The sequence below is a fragment of the Equus caballus genome, chromosome 6, assembly GCF_041296265.1.
Source record: "Equus caballus isolate H_3958 breed thoroughbred chromosome 6, TB-T2T, whole genome shotgun sequence".
Lineage (NCBI taxonomy): Eukaryota > Metazoa > Chordata > Mammalia > Perissodactyla > Equidae > Equus > Equus caballus.
In genome coordinates, this window is record NC_091689.1 from 80,146,526 (window position 1) to 80,163,967 (window position 17,442).

Sequence of the window (17,442 nt, forward strand, 5' to 3'; positions counted from 1 at the left end):
TCACCCCCCCCCCCATTCTGTTAATTCTACTTCTAAACTCTGTCTGGTTCTCTCCATCCCCACTGCCACCACCCTAGTCCAGGCCACGATCATCTCTTGCCTGGGTTACATTATCTACATCAATGGTCTCTTTCCCCTGGCCTTGCCCTGCCACCCACCTAAACCGATTCAACACTCTTAGTCGGCAAATCAGATTCTGCTGCCACCACTCCTCCCCCTGCTTGAAAATGTCTGCTTCTATGCTGGCCCTCAACTCCGCTCCATCCTACTCTTGCCTTCAAGTCCAAGTCTACTTTTGAATTTAAAATGATCTTCTTCACTCAATTATGGAGCTAGGTGCAGGGAGTAAGCCAGGAGCCCTGCTCCCAAGGGGGTCACAACCTGGGGTGGCAGAGATAGACAAATCTGTGGAGAATTCCACTTGGCGACGAGTGCTATGACCAGGATAAGGAGACGGTGTGGTGGGAGCATGAAGAGGAGCCCCTAACGCACGCAGCCTTGCATGGTAGGGATGGCTTCCCCAAGGAGGCGCCCTCACACGGGGCCCTGAAGGATGAGCGGGGGTCAGTCAGGTGAGCTGGGCGAGGAGGAGGGCTTTCCAGGCAGGTAAATCAGGTGGGAGGTAAGAGGGAGGGAGTTTGGAAAGTGAAAGTTGTTCTATGATGCTGGAGAGAATAGAAAGGAAAGAATGGTGTTGAGGCTGGAAAGATGAAATGAGGGCCTTATATGCCATATTAAGAGATTTAGCCTAAAGAAAAGGGAAGGAGACTTGAGGGTTTTAATCAAGAGGGTGAAGAATTCAGACCTGCATTTTGGAAAGGTCAGCTGGCTGTGGTGTGCAGAAACGATTAGAAGGAGATGGAGGAGCAGTTCGGAAGCTGTTGCCATGAAACATGTGAGATGATGGTGGGCAGAGAAGAGGACGGATTTGAGAAACGTTCAGGGGGTGAAATCTGCAGCACCTAAGCAGAGATTGGCAGTGTGAGGGGAAGGGCAAGACCAGCCAAGTTTTGGGTTTGATCAACCAGGCAGATGGTGGGAACTTTCACAGAAACGAGGGAGATTGGAGCAGGGAGGGGTGAGGGCCCAAGACAACAGTCAGTTTTAGACTTACTGAGTGTGAGATGCCGTGGAACAGCTGAGAGGAAGGGCCGCCGGGCAGTTGGATCCACAGGTCTGGAGTTTGGGTGTGATATTTTGAGATGCTGAATCTATCAGGATGCTTTTCTGCTACAAGTAACATATCACCTCATTTATTTAAAAAAAAATAAAGAAAGTAAAGAAATATCTCATGTAACAAGGAGCCACAGGTAGACAGGCTCTGAGGTTGGTTGATCCAACAGTTCAACAGTGTCATCAAGGACCCAGACTCTCTCCATGGCTCTGCTCAGCCTTCCTTCTTTGAAGGGAGCTTTGCCCTTGGGATGGTTCTCCTCATGGTCCTAAGATGGCTGCCAGCAGCTACTGGATGACACTTCTCTCTTCACATCCAGTGGAGGAAAGACAAAACCTGCTCCCAGGTATGAGATGCAAGTCCTTTCCTTTAGGCTGTCTGCCTAATGTCATCAGTGTGTTCACTCCTGGAGCAATGACAGTTACCAGGGGAAAGCCACTGACTGCCTTTGGCTAATCGTCAGGCATGGAAGGGATGCTGGGAATCAACCATAAGATCCGTTGCAAATATTTCTCAGGCTTCCCACTGCCCTCACCCTCCACATACATTCTTTATACACCTGGCCTTCTCTCCCTTTCACTCAGTGGCACTTATTACCTCGGGAGATATATGATTGCTGGAAAGCAGACAAAAGCTTTAGAGTTTCAAATGTCTAGGTTTTCAAGTGAGCAAAATCCCAAGTTTGTAAACTTTTACATCAGAGTCAGTGGCCTATGATTTGTACTGGATACAAGGAAGAAAGATTGAGCCAAAGAGAAAGGGGCACGGGACCTGTCAGGTGTCCCACATGAGAAGAAATAAAACCAACCAAAAACCGTGTATAAAGTGAGAAAAGAGAAGGGCCTTGGGGAGGCTCTGGGCATAGGCAGTGGAAGAGAACCCTGAGGGTGAACAGGCCAAGCTGTAGGAGGATAACTAGGAGAGTGTGGCCCCAGGAAGCTAGGCAAGAGAAAGCTCTCAGGAGGGAGTGGCTAGCCGTGTCAAAGGATGCTGGGAGCCCAGGTGAGACGACAGTTGGAAAATGTGGGGTTATCAACAAGGAAGGTGTTAAGAGACCTCAACGAGGACAGCTTCAGAGCAGGGTAGCGTCAGAGACAAAAGATGGTCAATTGAGGAGTGAATGAGAGATGAGGAAGCAGAGAGCAGACCACTCTCTCGAGACATTTGACTGTTAGAAGAAAAGAAAGACCTGTGTTTGAGAAGTGAAATTTTGAAGAAAGGAGAAACTAGATCAATAATTTTCAAAGTGCAGGTCATGAAACATTGTAATATAAACTATTGGGTCAAGACCAACATTTTTAAAGAAAAAGAATAGAAAACTTTGGGTGTGGTAAAACTTTTATTTTCAATATATTTATATACATGTGTATTGGGTTGTCATATAAAACACATTTTTCATCTTGAATTCTGGTAAAAAATAAAATTGAAAAAAGACCAAACTTGAACATGTTTAAATGCTGGGGAGTTTAGAAAAATCAAGTTGTCACAGGTGGGCCCAGCCACCTCTTGAAATGACAGAACCTCAGACTTGGATGTGATTGAAGGGTTTTTGGAAAACTCAGAATCCAACTCTAATCAAGAGGATCTGATGCCAACCTCAGGGAGACAGGCCTGGCATTTGACTGTAATTAAGAGAGCTGATACCACATGGATTTTATTGCACTCCACTTGGTGGAAGAAGGGAGATAGTTTTCACGACATCTATAAGAAGGTTATCTCCAAGGCAAGGATGTGGCCACATTTATCTAGTCGATCCCCTAGAGGGGACCGGACTGTGGTGGGCACATGTATCCCGGGCCCCGGGGAGGTGCCCACTGTGGTAGCAGGCATAGTTCCTCAGGGTTGAAGAAGGAGTTCAGTTATCTGGGTTGCAAAGAACAGAGACTAACCAAATATCCTGGGCAAGGGGGAGTTAATTATGAGGTTACACATGGAAATAAGGGGGACGAGAATTGCAGCTGCCTGGGGTGGAGTGCGAGTTGGTTCCCAGGAACCGAGAAACGCCTGTGTGGCCCGGCCCCACAGGAAGAACAGGCTCTGCAGCCCGGCTGGGCCTGCTGAGCATGAGAGGGGTCAGGAAGCCCCTCAGCAGCAGGAGCACCCTGTTCCCTGAGCCAGGGTCCTACTGCTTCTATTGCTCCTGTCACAATGAGCAAATGACCTCCGCCTCTACCCTGGCTTTTGTTTACTCATAGTTTCTCCTTACTCATGGCTTCAATTGTCCTATGGCTTCCATGGGCCTAATAGCAATTGCAGGCTGACTTCTGGGGCTTTCTCTGGTTCGGCTCTCACATACTACCACAGAAGATGTTCACTTTACTAGCCTTGCCAGATTGATTGACATTTTTCCAGTCCGTCGTGAGACATACCCTCAGAGATCATAACACTGAGCTCTAGGATAACAGGCTGCTCTTGACCCCTGTGCACTTCAGTTCCCGCTAGTTAACAAATGTTGTTAAATGCATAACAAATCTTGGTTGGTTTTGTTCCTAAATCTGTTTTTGACACTCATTATCTAATCCCATAGTTCAAGCAAGTATTTTTTAAACTAATGAAAGAGTGTGAAAGTACAATTTTTGTTTAAGAGATGGCATAGTGGTTAAGAATCTGCATCAGGATCTTGGATCTTCTACTTATTACAAGCATGACCTTGGGAAAGATACTTCACCTCTCTTTGCCTCAGTTTCCTCACCTGTAAAATGGAGATAACAATAGTAGTTCTCTTTATCTCTATCAGGATTGTTGCGAAGATTAAATGAGATGGTTCCTGCAGAGGTGAGTGGGCTCGGCTATCCTGTCGGCGGGAGAATGAGGTGGCGTGCCTCAGAATGCGGCCTCCTAAACTGCTCCCCTCAGCAGCGCACCGTGGGGTCGTCAGACGCTAAACCAAGGCTCACAGTTCTAGTTATTCTTCAGCAGGGTAAACATCAAAGGGTTTGTTCTGTTTCGAGGGGACAGCTTGGGCATTGCTGCAGCCTTTTTTCATGCTGTATTAATTTCCTATTGCATGGTAACAAATTACCACAAACTTAGTGGCTTAAAACAACAAATGTAATGATTTTCCAGTGCTGGAGGTCAGAAGTCTCCAATGGGATGACAGATCTGCGTTTCTGCTGGAAGTTCTCAAGGAGCCTTTTACAGCTTCTAAAGACCGCCCACATTCCTTGGCCCTTGGCCCTTTTCTGTCTTCAAAGCCAGCAGTCCCACCCCTCTGATCACTGCGTCAGTTATCACATCTTCTCCGACTCCGATCCTCCTGCTCCCTTTTATAAGGATCCTTGTTATTACATTGGGTGCACCCAGAAAATCCAGGAGAGATTTTAATCTCTCCATCTCAAAATCTTTAATTTACATCATTAAAGTTCCTTTTGCCATCTAAGAAAACATCCACACATTCTGGGGATTGGGATGTGCACATCTTTTGGGAAGGGCATTATTATGCTTATCATAGTTTGCCCTCCAAAGATTCCTGTTGGTCTCACATACAAAATAAATTCACCCCATTTCAAGGTTCCTAAAAATCTCAACACATTATAGTATCAACCAAAGAGCAAAATCTCATCTGGATCTCATCAGCTCAAAAGTCCCAAATATCATCATTTAAATCATCTAAATTAGGTATGGGTGCATCTATGGGTATAGTTGATCCTGGGGAAAATTCCTCTCCATCTGTGGACTTGTGAAACTAGCAAACAAGTTATTTGTTCCTAAAATACAGTGGGACAGGCATACGATGACAGTTACAGACATTCCCTTTCAAAGAGGGAGAAAAAGGAGAGAAAAAAGAGTTTCTGAAGCAATTTCAAAATCCAGTTGGGAAAATAACATTAGGTTTCAAGGCCTGGGAATAATCCTCTGTGGTTCCTGGCTCTGTCTTCTGGCCTCACAGCCCTGTCTTTGGAATCATCCTTCCTTTTCCACATGTTTCCAGCTGTTTGTTTTCTGGTTGTACCTTTTGGCAGTCTGACGGCTTTCTTTCATTTTGCCCTCGCTCCATTTCTTTCCATTCAAGCTGGCAGTGTCTCTGCTTGTACGACATTCGCACGAATCGTGTAGGTCTCCTGTGAATGTCTCTGGGATTCACTCTGTTAGACAAGAGGTACCTCCACAAATCTTTTTGGATAATCCCATTTCTTTCTTTCTTTCTTTTTTTTTTTTTTGAGGAAGATTAGCACTGAGCTAACTGCTGCCAATCCTCCTCTTTTTTCTGAGGAAGACTGGCCCTGAGCTAACATCTATGCCCATCTTCCTCTACTTTATATGTGGGACGCCTACCACAGCATGGTGTGCCAAGTGGTGCCATGTTCACACCCAGGATCCGAACGGGCAAACCCCGGGCCACCAAAGCAGAACATGCACACTTTAACTGCTGCGCCACCGGTGGGCCCCAAGGATAATCCCATTTCTATTCATGGTTTCTGCTTTGATGGCTGAGGAGATCCATAAGTCACATGGCTAATCTCTCCAAAGGGCCCTTTGTGTGACTGAATACTCCGACCTGTGGTCGTCCCTAGGCACTAGCAAAAGATTGTCCAGGTACATCTTTGGATTTCTCTTCAGAGCACACTTTCCTGACAGTCAATGGCCTAATTTTAGCATCTTTTGCAATATGGGTAGGCTGAGAGTTTCCCAAATATCAAGTTCGGATTCATTTTTGTTAACAGTTCTTCCCTCAATTCATCCCTTTCCTCTCAGATTTTACTGTAAACAGCAGGAAGAAACCAGGCCACAACTTCAACACCTGGCAACACAGCCAGATACCCAAGTCCATCCTTATCAAATTTGGCTTTCCACATAACTGTATGACACAATTCTGCTAAGCTTTCTGCCATGATATATTAAAAAATGCCCTTTCTTCCATTTTCCAATAACATTTTCCTTCTGAACCCTCAATGCCAGCAGCACCTTTAACATCCATATTTCCACCAACAGTCGTCTGACTTAGGCGTCCTCTGAGATGCTGTAGGCATTCTCTACCATGCTCCTTGCTTCCTTCGGAGCCCTCACTAGCAGAGTTGTTGACACTCATATTTCTACTAACAGTCTGTCCGAGGCAGCTAGGCTTTTTCTATCACACTCCTCAAAATTCTTCCAGACTCTCTCCATAACCTAATTTCAAGGCCACTTCCACATTTTTAGGTATTTGTTATAACAGCACCCATTTGCAGGGACCAAGATCTGCACCAGTCAGGGTTCAAACAGAGAAACAGAACCAGCAGGAGACACACATTAAGAGATTCGTTGCGAGTCATTGGATTATACAATTGTTGGGGCTTGCTGGGCAAGATCAAAACCCAGAGGGCAGGTCATCAAGAAGGGCAGGCGGGGACTCTCAGGCACAGACCGAAGCCACTGTCCACACGCAGAATTTCTTCTTCCTCAAGGAATCCTCAGCTTGGCTCTTAAGGCCTTTCAACAGATTGAATCAAGCTCCCTCAGATTATCCAGGATAATCTCCCTCCCTTAAATTTACCTGAGTGTGGACTTTACTCACATCCACAAAGCACCTTCACTGCAACCCCTACATTAGTGTTTGGGGACGGCAGCCCTCCCAAGCTGACACGTAAAACTGACCACGGGACATCCAAACCTCTAGAAATGTCGGAAAATAGATACCAACAAGTTAACACATACTTAACCACGCTCTAAAACCAGAAAAAGAATTCTCAGTGGGCCAGAAATCCAGATAATTCTTTTTTCCCCTCAAAGGTTCAAAGTTTCATTGTTTTCATTCATCGTTCACAGTCTCCAGCAGCCGCCCCTCCCTCCTCTCTATCCTCAGGTCCCCAGTAGAGAATAAGGCTTGATCACAGCACTGCTCCCCCCCAACCCCACCCCGGGAGGCAAGGACGCTTCCCCTTTGGTCTCAGGGCACCCCCTTCCCGCCCGCCCGCCTGCCCATGGGCCAGTCCTAGGAGCATGGGGTGGAGGGGTGAAGGGGCAGGACCACAGCGGGGATGGGAAGCGGGAGAAGGACAGCAGGCACTTGCAGAGATTTGTGGCCCACCAGGGCACCCCTCATCATTAAAAGTAAAGTTTTATACATAATGTGGGGAGGGGAAACGGAGGTGGCAGAGAAGAGACCAGAGAGCCGTCCTCACCTTCAGGGAATTGGGAGGCGGGTAAAGCAGCGAAAGAGGCGCAGGGCTCGGCGGGGCTCCACGACACTCCGGAGAGAGCTGGGCGGCGGAGCGCTGGCGGGCAGAGGTCGCCGCTCGGGGGAGGGCTCGGCTCCGCGCCCCTCTGCCTCGGCCCTTGCTCTCCTCGTCCAGCCCGCAGCGGGCCCCTACCTGTCCAGGCGAGTCTTCACTCCAGGGTCCTTTAAGGCGCAGCTTGCGGAACACCATGCCTGGCCTGCCCGGTGCCCGCGGGTCCGGCTGGGGGCCGGGGACGAGGGGGAGGGCGCAGGTGGGGCACGGGGCTCCTGGAATACCTCCGCGCCTTCCTTCTCCTCATCGCTGAGGTCGCCCACCTCCAGGTCCTCCGACTCGCCTTCGGAGACTGGCTCCACCTTGACCCGTGGCGGCGGTGGCGGCGGGGCCAGCTTCCCAACCCCTCAGCTTTCTCCCCGGCTCCTGCCGGCGTCTCAGCGCGGTGGCTGGAGCCTAAACTTGAATGGGGACGAAGAGGAGCCCCCGAGACCGAAGAGGGGAGGAGTGGGGTCCTGGATGCCAGGGACGGCATCATTGGGCACTTGTCAGGGCACTGGGGCTGGGGCACCACCGGTCCAGGGTAGTGCAGGAGGGCGTGGGGACTCAGGTTGTAGACGCTTTGGTTGTAGACACTCTGGGTGGGTGTGGGCCTGCAGGTACCATTGCATGTCCTCAGGGCTGAAGGAGAAGTGGGAGCTCCCCCCAACCCCCACCCGCCTCGCCCCGCAGCCACTGGGGTACATAGGGCTGAGCGTAGGTGTCCTAGCAGAGCTGATGAGAGCTGAGGGGGAGCCAGGCTCAGGCAGGGGTGACACAGGGAAGGGGCTCAGGGGCTCAGGGCCACTCAGAGGGAGGAAGAAGATAGAAGACACCAGGGTCATGGAGCAGGCGAGTCAGCAGGGGCCTGTGGAAGGCACTCAGCTCTGGACTGCCTGGCAGTGGGCTTGGGAGTCCTCTCCCAGTGGCTCCTCTAGCTCTGACATGCAGTGGCTACAGTCACTGACCAAGCCTTGGCTCGTGTGGCCGGCCACCACAGTAGATAAGGGAGAATGAGAGGGGCCACCCTGGCTGCATAGTGATTAAGTTTGGTGCCCTCTGCTTGGGTGGCCCAGGGTCATGGATTTGGATCCTGGGTGTGGACCTACAGAACTCACCAAGCCATGCTGTGGCAGCAAGCCACATACAAAACAGAGGAAGACTGGCACAGACGTTAGCTCAGGGCTAATCTTCCTAAAGCAAAAAAGAGGAAGATTGGCAACAGATGTTAGCTCAGGGCCACAGGTTAATTGCAGCATTATTCACTATAGCCAAGACATGGAAGCAACCCAAGTGCCCATCAACTGATGAATGGATAAAGAAGATGTGTTTTATATACACAGTGGAATACTACTCAGCCACAAAAAAGACAAAATCATCCCATTTGCAACAACATGGATGGACCCTGAGGGTATTATGTTAAGCGAAATAAGCCAGACAGAGAAAGACAAACACTGTATGATTTCACTCATATGTGGAAGATAAACACATGGATAAAGAGAACAGATTAGTGGTTACCAGAGGGGAAGGGGGTGGAGGGGGTGAGTGAAAGGGATAAAGGGGCACATATGTATGGTGACAGATAAAAACTAGACTATTGGTGGTGAGCAAGATGCAGTCTATACAGAAACTGATATATAATAAGTTACACTTGAAATTACACAGTGTTATAAACCAATATGACCTCAATAAAATAAAATAAAAAGAAGAAAAATTAATAAAACATTAAATCTAAATAATAATTACAGAAAAATATTTTCAAGCTAGAAACAAAAACAAAAGCCATGAGTGGCATCTCATGTAGATACCGAGAGCTACGTTGCCTGTCCTCCATCTGTCTATTATTCAGTCATTGTTTCTACATTGTTTCTATCTATTGAGCATCTGCTCTCAGGTCATATGCCAGGTATGGTATGAGGTTGTTCTGTGGACATAAAGATGAACAAATAAACTGTCCACTCATGGAGGTTACAGTTCAGTGGAAAAAACAGATAATACAAGTAAGTAAACAATTAAATATATAATTATAAACTGGAGGTGCATGAAGGAACAGAACAAGATACCATGAGAGAGAATAGTGAAAGAAATAATAGGAAAGATATTTCTAAGGAAGTGAGAGGGAAAGTAAAATCTCAATAATAGTTAAAAATAATAGTAGCTAACATTTACTGAGTGCTTACCCAATAAATTTCTTGTCAAGAATTAACTCATTTAAACCTCAGAACAACCTATTAGATGGATACAATGATTATCCCCATGTTATAGATGAGGAAATTTACAGGTGAAGCAACTTGCTCAAGGTTACAGGGTTAGAAAGGAGAAGGGATTCAAACCCAGGTAGCTCCACTCTGGCAGCTGGACACAGTGCTGTGGTTGAGAAGGAGGCAGACAGCTTGGGAAAATGCCCTAAATGTCCAGAAGGAGCTTGCAATGTTTGAGGAACTAAAGAAAGGCCAGTGATGGCAGATGCTGCTACCTGTCCTCTAAAATCAGTTTTCTCTTCGACCACAATAATAAAAATATCAGCTGGCATATCACCAATCAGAATAAAGACCACATTTCCCAGCCTCCCATAGGGCTTGGTATGGTCATGTGACTAAGTTCTGGCCAATAGGATGCAAGAATAAGTATCATGTGGCAAACCTGCAGCTCTTCTTTAAGGGATAGCTGGTGAGAGCCCTTTCTCCTGCTTCTTCTTTGTTCCTTCTTCGAACCTGTCCACATCCTGCCACTCTGGAGCCTGAGGATAAGGGCCATACCCAGGGAAGGACAGGATATTGAGCTGGAAGAAACTGCGGTACCAGCCCTGGATTGCCTACTATTGAATTGTTTTTTTTAACAAACGTGATTTTTTACGGTAGTTTTAGGTTCACGAGAAAATTTACTGGAAAATACAGAGAATTTCCATATACCCCCTGTCTTAATCAGCTCTGGCTGCCGTAACAAAATATTATAGACTGGGTGGCTCAAACAACAGAAGTTAGTTTTCTCAGAGTTCCAGGGGTGAAGTCCGAGATCAAGGTGCCAGCATGGTTGGTTTCTGATTAGGGCTCCTCTCCTAGTTTGTAGACGGCCACCTTCCCACTGTGTCCTCACATTGTGGGGGGCGGGAGGGGAGTAGAAAGAGCAAGTTCTTTGGTTTCTCTTATAAGGGCACTAATCCCATCATGAGGGCCTTACCTTTAGGATCTCATGTAAACCTGACTATCTCCCAAAGGCCCTATCTCCAAATCCCATCCCATTGGGGGTTAGGCCTTCAACATATGAATTTTGGGGGGCACACAATTCAGCCCATAGCACTCCCTGTCCCCACACACAAACAACCTCCACCACAATCAACATCCTGCACCACAGTGTATTATTGGATTTTTAAGTGGAAGATAAATAAATAAGTTTATATCTCATTTAAGCCACTGTTGCATGGGGTTTATCCAACTGATCCAGCCATTGTAGCTGGATCTTAGTAAGAGAGGAGAGGGGTCTGCATGTGGTTGGAGAGGAGGCAGAGAAGGAGACAATGCAGGGCCTTATGAGCCATAATACTTGGAAAAACTTTGGTTGATCCTGACCATAGCTGCAAAGTACTCTAGAAAAGCCATGTTACAATATTTCCTTTTCTGGAGAAGAAATGGAATTGCTAAATTATCACTGTTGTTACTGGAGTGAGGTCTGTCTAGTCCAAGAGAAAATTTATACAACATACAACAAAATTCTTATATCTCTTTGCCCAGACCAGTATGCTTGCTACTTTTAAAGGTTTCTGTTAGAGAATAGAAAATGCTCGCTTTTTTTTTTTTGAGGAAGATTAGCGCTGAGCTAACTGCAGCCAATCCTCCTCTTTTTGCTGAGGAACACTAGCCCTGAGCTAACATTCGTGCCCATCTTCCTCTACTTTATATGTGGGACGCCTACCACAGCATGGCATGCCAAGCGGTGCCATGTCCACACCCGGGATCCAAAACAGCGAACCCCGGGCCACCGAAGCGGAACATGCACACTTGACCGCTGCGCCACTGGGCCAGCCCCAATGCTTGCTTCTTAATACCTCAAATGAGAAAGAAAAAGTTGCAGTTGGTTGTCATCATTGTTAGTAATTTCTGCCCTAATAAAGATTACACAAGGGGAATATTAACACCTTTCTTCCAGGAACCAGTGACTAGGCCACATCCACAGAACTTGACCATAAATGAAACTCTCTGTGCTACCCCTGTTAAGACAAAGGAATCTTAAATATTTGAAATGAAAGAATAAACCTCACCAGCAGAGGGCTAAGAAACCACTGTAGGTTATGTCTGATTATTATTTAATATTTGGGTATCTTAATTTTAAAATAAATCAGCTATAGAACAAAATCTTTTTTTGGCTGATCTCTCTTTTTATTGTGAAAATTTTTAATCTCAATTCATTAAAAGGAGTCTGGCAAAGAGAAGAAAGCCTCCCTTATTTTGGCAAGTTCCTAAGATAATTTGGTAAAAACAATAAAAAGCCTTTGAAGTATTTTAAGCCAGGTAAATGATATGGTTTTTAAAGGCCAGTCTTTTTTTTTTTTTTTTTTTAAGATTTTACTTCTCCCTAAAGCCCCCTGGTACCTAGTTGTATATTTTAGTTGTGGGTCCTTCTAGCTGTGGCATGTGGGATGCCACCTCAGCATGGCCTGATGAGCAGTGCCATGTCTGTGCCCAGGATTCGCAGTGGTGAAACCCTGGGCCACCAAAGTGGAGCATGCAAACTTCAGCACTTAGCCATGGGGCCAGTCCCTAAAGGCCAATCTTAAACTCGTGGTTTTCAATATATTTAGATCTAGAAATACAGATGTAAATGAGGTGCTTTCAGATGTGTGTGTGTGTGTGTAGAGTATATCCCCTAGCTCTGTCCACTGAGAGGGCTTGAGGGCAGCAATAGCCTAATAAGCAATGAGCACAGCTAGTGTCCAGCTCTTTGTTTCTAAACTAAATTCTCCACTAAAAGGAACCAGAGCTCCTTGGAGAAATGGCTGATGCCAGAGCTGATGCAGGGAAAGTATAAATTGAGCCTGAAACATGTTGCTATGCCAGAAAGAAAAGAAATGCTAAAAAATGAATGCTAACAGGAGACGGTTATGCTGAAAGAATACAGAAGACAACTTGAAAGGGTTCCCACTGACCACATCAGAGAGAACTTGAGTATCAGAATCAACAATATTAGTCATTGGATAATCATCCACTGAATATAATAGGAATTTATGAGTCCATACTGATATAATTAAGTAAATAAAGTGAAGGTTTGATGAGGAATGGAATATTTACATAATCTCAAAGTACTTCCTCACACAAAATATTAATTATGGAGGGGGAAGAGTCATTTACAGTGGAGAAAACTGGCAGATAGCACTTTAATCAAGTAACAGGACAAAGGGAAATGGATGCCACCGGATAGGGTGCAGTAGGAAGAAAACAGCATCATTTCTGTGACAGTCCTGCCAAAGATGCCCTGACTCTAATCAGGAAGAAACATCAGACAAATCCAGATTGGGGGACATTCTGCAAATAACTGGCCTGTAATCCTCAAAAGTGTCAAGGTCATGAAAGTTAAGAATAAAGAACTGTTCCAGATTGAAGGAGACTAAAGAGACATAACAGCTAAATCTGACACACGATTCTGGACTGGATCCTTTTGCTATAAAGGACATTACTTAGAAAACTGATGAATCTTGAATGGGTTCTGAAGGTTAGATGGTAAGAATGTATTAATACTCTTTCGCTGATTTTGATGGTTTTATTGTGGTTATGTAAGAGAATGTCCTTGTTAGCAGGAAATATACACTAAAATATTAGGGGGAGATGGGGCAATATATTGACAACTTACGCTCAAATGGTTAAGCAAAAAAATTCTTTGTATTATTCATGTGAATTTTCTGTAAAGTTTGAACTTGTTTCATAAAACAGGTGAAAAAATAGGTTATTCTTTGGAAAAATTTTAGATGGTTTCCCACAAGTCAAGATTGCCCCTGGCACTGTTACTGTTTAACATAATATTGGAAGTTCTGTACAATGAAGTAAGAAAAAACCAACAAAATCAAACAAAACAAAACAAAACAAGAGGGGCCAGCCCCGTGGTTGAGTGGTTAAGTTTGCACGCTCCGCTTTGGCGACCCAGGGTTTGGCCAGTTCAAATCCTGGGCGCGGACATGGCACCGCTCATCAAGCCATGCTGAGGCGGCATCTCACATGCCACAACTAGAAGGATCCATAATGAAAAATACACAAGTATGTACTGGGGGCTTTGGGGAGAATAAAGGAAAAGTAAAATCTTAAACAAAACAAAACAAAACAAACCCAACAAGAATAACAGAAAACTCAACAAGGTGTAAAAACTGAAAGAGAACATGTAAAATTGTTTTTATTTGTAAAACACATAATTATCTCTATAGAAAACCCAACAGAATCAACAAACTAGGAAAACCAAGAAAAGAGTTCATTAAGTTTGCCAGATAGAAAATCAACTATATTCCTCTACAGACCAAAAGGAAATATTTGTAATGTCTCAAGTGGACATGGGGTTAATATGCAGAATATACAGTGAAATCTTATAAATTGACAAGAATAAAGACAGGAAAGCCAAAAGTAAAAAATGCACAGAGGATATGAGCAGGCATTTCAAAGAGGGGAAGCTCTGTTGGGTGAAAGAATATGAAGCAACACTCAAACTCACTAGTAATCAGAGAAAAGTAGTTTAAAATAACCCATTAGAATTGTAAAAATTAGAAAGTGGTATAATATCAAGTGTTGGAGAGGATAGAGGCCATAAGAACTTTCAAGTAACATTGTTGAGAGTGTAAAGAGCCACAGACCTTTTGAAGAATAATCTGGCAGTACTTAGTGAAGTTAAGTATGCATAAGCTTCATGACCCAGAAATTCCACTCCTGGATATATGTCCCAAGGAAATTCTTGAATGCATTCACAGGGGACCACTAAGATGATCATCCTCTGGAATTATTTATAGAAGTGGTAAGTGAATAAGTAAAGTATAATGGATGTCTATGATGGAATCCTAAACAGCCATTATAAGCAATGAACTAGATTATATATAGCAATAAGGATGGATCCCAGAAACTGAGTTCACTGAAAAAAGTAAAAATAGAATTACAGGGTAATGCCATTTATGCAAATGAAAAACACATATACTAAACAACCTGTAGTAGGTTGAATAACGCCCACCCCCCCCAAACACAAGACGTTCACACCTTAATCACCTGAATCTGAGAATCTTACCTTATATGGCAAAAGGGACTTTGAAGATGTGGTTAAATTAAGGATTTTGAGATGGGGAGATTATCCTGGATTATATGGGCAGGCCTGATGTAATCACAGAGTTTTTATAAGAGGGAGGCAGGAGATCAGAGTGAGTAGTGGATGTGATGACTGATGCAAAAAGTTGGAGTGATGAAAGAAGGGGCTATAAGCTAAGAAATGCTGGCAGCCTCTGGAAGCTGGAAAAGGGAAGCAAACAGACTCTCCCCTGAAGCCTCCAGAAAGAATGTAGCCATGCCAACACCTTGATTTCAGACATCTGACCTCCAAAGTTATATGAAAATAACTTCCCATTGGTTTAAGCCACTAAATTTATGGCAATTTCTTACAGCAGCAATAGGAAACTAATACACAACCCTACATATTTTACAAGTGTACGTGCATAGTTAAGAACATATATATATCAAGCACATTAGAGTGATGTCTAAGGGGGAGAGGAATAGGAGTGCAGGCAGGGCATGAAGGGGGATGATAGAATAAAACAAGAAAGGTGACTTGCATGCCGATGAAAACATTATGTTATAACCTGAGGAGGAAGATTAATTCAAATCCTCGCATGCAAGGTCCTGTAAGGACAGACAGAAGCAGATCACTCTGACCGCTACGTAGAAAACAGATTAGATGCTCTGATAGGAGTGGCAGATATTCTGAACATTGGCTCTTTTAAAGACTTTTCTGATATAAAATCAGTCTCCTTTGTACCCTGGCTCTGTGAAGGTGGTGCCCTGAGGAGCAGGCATAAATATTTTGGTCATCGAAAGGTATATCACTCATGGTAAATCACTCAATTTCTCTTACGAATTTGGTTAGTGTGAGTCACTCCCAAGATCTACTCTGGGTAGCCTGGCAAACTCAAGCTCCTAGGTTCGTGAAGCTGAGGACCAGACCTGCCCTGCATTGACTACCTTAAAATCGTGTGAAGCCACTTTGCAGCCAGCCTCTGTCGTGATGCCTCCCCATCCTTCAAACTTCAGTCTTATTCCTCCCTGTATTCCAAATGCCTAGCAAAGGGCCTTATACACAGTATGTGCACAAAGCTTGTTAGCAGCCATTTCTCCTGAACTAGTGGTTAGGATCTGGCACATTCACAGTATCTGTTAGTGGAACAAGCTGACTTTCCCTTTATCTTAACTCAGACCATCTTTCTAATTTTTTTTTTTAAAGATTGGCAGCTGAGCTAACATCTGTTGCCAATCTTCTTTTTCTACCTTCTTCTTCTTCTCCCCAAAGCCCCCCAGTACATAGTTGTATATTCTAGTTAAAGGTCCTTCTGGTTCTGCTATGTGGGATGCCACTTCAGCAGGGCTTGATGAGCATGCTAGGTCTGCGCCCAGGATCTGAACTGGAGAAATCCTGGGCCACCGAAGTGGAGCGCACCAGCTTAACCACTGGGCCACAGGCTGGCCCCACCACCTTTCTAGTTTTATTTCCTACTATTTCCTATGTTCCATCTACCCGTAAGGACTCACTACTCTTGGAACACTCCATATTCTTTCCTGTTTTTTTGCCTTTGCAAGCACTATTTCTAGTGACTAGAATAGTCTTCTCATTTATAAGAGGAAGTTCAAATATTACTTCTTGGAGATCTTCCATGTCTCTCCATGCATTCATTTGATCAATTATTCATCCATCCATTGACTCATTTAACAAATATTGAGCACCTTTACAAGCTAGGCACAACGCAAGGCATTGAAAATATGATGGTAAGCCAAAAATAAAGGGTCAGCACCCTCATGGATATCTAGCAGAGGAGATCGAGTTTAATAAACATAACATATTATCTTCACATTGATGAACATACAATTACCAACTGAGATACATGCTCTGAGGAAACAAACACTCTTCTTCAAGAACATAACCAAAGAATCTTTTTTAGATAAGAGCGGGTCATGAGTAGAGGGCTTCAAGGGAGCCCTCTCTAAGGAAGTAACAGTGAATATCAATTCGCAGGCACAAATAGGCAAAGTGGAAGCAAAAAAGGCATTCCAGACACAGAGACTAGAGGAACACGACAATTTGAGGAACTGAAAGGGGCAACAGAGTCGGAAAGCAGAGAACAAGGGGGACCGTGGTACAAGCCCGGGAGTTTGAGTGGGGAGAGGTCAACGAACAGCGGCAACATGACCAGGTTTGCTTTTTGGAAAGATTACTCTAGCTGCTACACGGTGAATGGATTACAGTGGAGAGCAAGAGAGAATGGAGGACGGGAGCCTCCTGCAATCCTCTGGGTGACATTTGGGTAGAATACGGTGGTAGTAACGAAGACGAAGAAAGTAAATGAATTCTGAGGATAATTAAAAGGTAAAATTAGTAAGAGTGAATGAGAGATTGGCAGGGGAGGGAAAGTGGAGTTCAAGAATAATTCCAAGTCTCTGGCTTGTATAAGAGGAACCACTGTAGTTAGAGGGCAACATTTGCCAGAGTCCCGTCCACTTGAAACCATCGCCCATTTCCAATCTTCCATTAGGGGTTACCCCTATCCGTTCTAACCAGTGTATTTTAGGTTTCCTCAGTCTAGGTTCCCTCAGTTTCACACCCCTGCCTGCCAAAAACAGGCAGGTGAGACCCTTCTCCTCTAGGTCTGAGTGTTGAATGAGTTCCAATAACACTGAATCCTGTTTCTGATCTGTGAAACGGAGATCACGCCTCATCAGGTCGTGAGGCTGGAGTGAGAAAACGATTGTTTCTTTTTATTTTTGTTATTGCTAGGCTCAGTTCAATTCCCTTCAACCCGCTCCACCCGTTTGGGGGCAGTTCCTCGTCCCCGGCATAACGTGTTTCCTATAAGCG

The 17,442-nt window shown here is 44.9% G+C and overlaps 1 pseudogene; it reads right to left on the bottom strand.

The window, feature by feature from the left end:
- Positions 1-7,460: 7,460 nt before the first annotated feature.
- LOC111774047 (ETS domain-containing transcription factor ERF-like) lies at positions 7,461-10,961 on the bottom strand (annotated as a pseudogene).
- Positions 10,962-17,442: the final 6,481 nt, after the last annotated feature.